This window comes from Ciconia boyciana, chromosome 10 (assembly GCF_034638445.1).
Source record: "Ciconia boyciana chromosome 10, ASM3463844v1, whole genome shotgun sequence".
Lineage (NCBI taxonomy): Eukaryota > Metazoa > Chordata > Aves > Ciconiiformes > Ciconiidae > Ciconia > Ciconia boyciana.
In genome coordinates, this window is record NC_132943.1 from 10896668 (window position 1) to 10900548 (window position 3881).

The following is a 3881-nucleotide window of genomic DNA, read 5'->3' on the forward strand; positions in this document are numbered from 1 at the left end:
CATAGTGCTGGGAGTAATATAAGTATCTAGATAGCTAGTTCTCAAAGACAGCATCTCTGAGGGTCAGATTCTGCACTAGAAATTCCCTTATGCCCATCAATTAACATTTGCTCTTGAATATGTATGTAACATGATGTTTTCCTATTATACATATTTAATTATGATGTATTCTCCAATAGCTATATAGGCTATGGAAAGAAACATCACGGAAGCTAGAGTTTTGCTGACTCCCTCAAGAAAAATAGGTTCTGAAAATCTGGAAGAGTCTTGGGTTTTTATTTTTGTCTGAATAGCTCCATCTGAGTTGCCATTTCTCCAAAGCAAAGTGTGGCTCGTCCCCATTGTGGCTGTAAATGTTTAAATATCCCTCATTCCCTTACGGTTTCCATTATTATTTATTTCTGTTGCAAGCAGAAGGATGTCTGGGTCATCCTTTCAGCCAGGATGAAACATGCAAAACAGGACAAAGAAAATGAACAGTAGTATTCCAGAGAAGTTTGCTTAGGGGCGTATGTTGGGCAATCTTTTGACTGAGCTGGAAAGTCTTGACTCTTCTTGAATTCTTAAAAGCTTTTCTCACCTTTCTTCAATGCAGTGGGTCAAATTCATTGCTGACGAAATTCTATTGGCCCTGTTGTCAGTACTAAAATCATAGAGTGTTATAACACTTAAGCATTTCCTTATTTTGAAGCATAGAAATGGAAGTCAATACAAGCAATTGTATGCATAAAATTAAATACACACTTCAATATATTTCATTGGATTGATGTTTTAATCTGGTTTTATGACTTTAGTAGCTAAACAGAATCATTTTGCTAAATTAAAATTAAATAAAATTGTTGAGAGTGCAAATTATTGCCAGATACAGTATGTGTAACTGGCATGAGGAACACACATACAATACAGTTGACTGTAAAGACTCAACTTCTTAATTAATTTTCCTGAGGCTTAGCCTTTCATTTAAAATACAGCTGTTCCAGTTCCAGGGAAAAAAAATAAAAACCACCCTTGGAGACATGCCCCAAATGTAACCAGCTCAGCAATGTTGGTTTGAGTTTGCAGAGAGCCTGAAACCACATCCTTGACATTTGAATTTCTCTACCAAGTTCTGTGTATCCTGAAGCCAATAAGAAGCGTGCTATTTCAGAGATGTAGCTGACTAATTTGTCATTCATTACAGCATGTAAGAAATGCAAGTGTATTACGAAGGTCTCAGCATTTTCAAAGACTAGATGGGGCATCTGCTGGAGGGCAGTGCATGAAGAGTAGAACTGAAGACAGAAGGTGACACTGGAGACATTACGTTGAACATGTTGAGCAGCTCATTATTTCTTTGTAGCTAGCTGTAACTGCCTGCTTTATGTCTTGTACTTGGGCTCTAAGAAGCTCTGAGAGCTTCTGAGAAGCTCTTTTTGTTCTGTGCTTGTACGACACATGGCAAAATGTCCCTTACTGCGCCTAGAAGGCCCAAATCTAATACAAACAATAAATAGAAGTAAAGACGCTATTTTCCCAAGGGAATGGGCTTAGCTTTCAAAAGCTTAGAAACCACCCCATTTCAGCAAATACATAAATCTCTATTGTAAAAACATTATACCCATTTATATTTTTTAAATTAATTCATTCCATTTGATCACTTTCCTTTCAAACGGTTTGGCTGTTAATTGGATGCAGGCAGGACACACAGACAGAGCACTCAAACTTCCCTGTTGGCTCTGCATTTCCATGTGGGTATTTTGAGAGACAGGCATTGTCTGTTAAATGGGAGTTGTGAAACACAACTATGCTGGTCAGTTTTAAAACTTTTCAGTTGCCTTAGGTAACTAGATAATGTTCCCTCGTTTTTTTGCAATATTCCCTAGGTATTTGCTGCACTGTATGCCAGGGAAGAAAGCCCTGGAGGGAATGTTAAGGTCAGGACGAGATGGAACTAACAATATACAGAGTATTTCTGCTGCACAGAGCCATCAGTACAGTGTTTGCCCTCAACTTCCCTGGTGTGCCTTAGTTACCATTGCTTCAGTATTCCCTGGGTATCTCTTGTGTTATGAAAGTCCCCTCTCTGCTGCGGGGAGGGGAAGAACAGAATAGAAAATAGAATAACAATGGGAGGAGAGGAACAAAAACTAGACAGCTATTCATGAAACTGGGTTCATAAATCAGGAAAACACTTCCCTGAGCCATGCTGCACCGTATAGTGTGTATGCTTTAGTGATCATACAACTTATATGGCCAGAGGATCCCCAGCACTCACCCAAGCCATAGCTTTGTGTAGTTGCAGGACTGACCTGGAAAGATTCATTTTAAAGTGAATTTTTGTGCTTTGTGTGACCAGCTGTGCAGTGTAAGCTGTCCCATCTTTGCAAAAACCCTGCAGCCGCTGCCGTGCTAGCAGATCAGGTTGTCGTTAGGTGGACTTCTTTGTGCAGCTCATCGTTTAAATGTGCTCTTCATTTAATGCCTTATAGCTTTCATATGGCGTAAATGTTTTTGCATCAGTTGAAGAGAACTGTAAATGCTATTGTCAGTTTGGTACAAAGGTTTGCATTTTTTTGACTGTAGTAACTCTGCTTCTTATTTCAATAACCCAGCACAGTAGGGACAACATTCTGCCATTACACAATAAAAAGCTTTTCCAGGCAGGACTGACACACTCTGAAAAGCAGAACGGGTAGTGCAGTCTCATCCTGATGAAATTAGCAGGGGAGAAATATGAAATTTCCACCTCCCATTACACACATTCATGGACATTTGGAATCCGATCCGAGTATGAATCTGAATTATTTTTTTTCTCTCCCCTCATCTTAAAGCATGGATATTTGCTATATAAAGCACAGTATTTTCTAAGACAAAACAAGTGTTGTATTAGGAAGCAAAGAATGCAATAAACATTTTACTCTTAGGCCAATAATCATATAACAAAAAAAACTTGATGAAGTGCCCTCTACTCCTTTTTTTATATGTCAGCAGGAATAAAAACTGCTTTACTTTTTACCTCGACTTCACTACTTTAACCCAAGCTGATGGCAAGAAGCCTGGAGAATATTGCTAGCAGCCTGTTCCCTTATGACACCCACCCTTCATCTGGATGTAATATCTCAATATTGCTCTAGAAGATTGGATTTTATTTAGTCTTTTAGCATGACATGAAAAAGTGAACCAAATTCTTAGATGGCAGGGGCTTTGTCAATTAAAGGAGTCTAGTTTACAGGGAGCCAGCTGAACAGTTGACTTTATCATATGCTGCAGATTAATGAATGCTACTGCTAGTCAAGAGAAACAAGAGGTCATCCAAAGACTACATTGTTTGCTCTTTTGGTGCTTTTAAAAAATGTTTCTTAAAATACTTTAACACAGGCCTGTTCAGTGCTATAAGGAAGACACTTGCCAGTTAATCTGTGATACACACCAGCATCAAGGAGCAATCCTACTTTTCAGGTTTGGGTCTAAAGAAGCTTTTGTGACATCCTAGCTGGCCAGGGCTGTAATTTTTTTGATGCAAATCCTGTTAGGAGAGCAGAGAAAGAAAGATATTTTCTGCTCCTTTCCACTACCCTCCCATTACTAGACACCCAGCAGTTTTGTGGTTTGGCACCTGCCTTTATGCAGAAAAAACTTCAAATTAAGTCCTTAGAGCAAGGTTTTGAATGAGGGTCACTTACTATACTAAAGCAGTGCAAAACCCATCTGTTTGGTTTTTCTTATACTGAAAATTTCTAAAGGTCTCAGGTTCATTCTGCATTACAGTGAAAACAAGAGCTGGAACTTCAAATATTTCAGCAAACTGGAAATGCATTCATTTTTTCTGGGCAGCCTTCAGCTTGAGGAACGATCGTACCATGTTTGCACAGTGCCCACTGCAACCGAGCAGTCCCATGCTG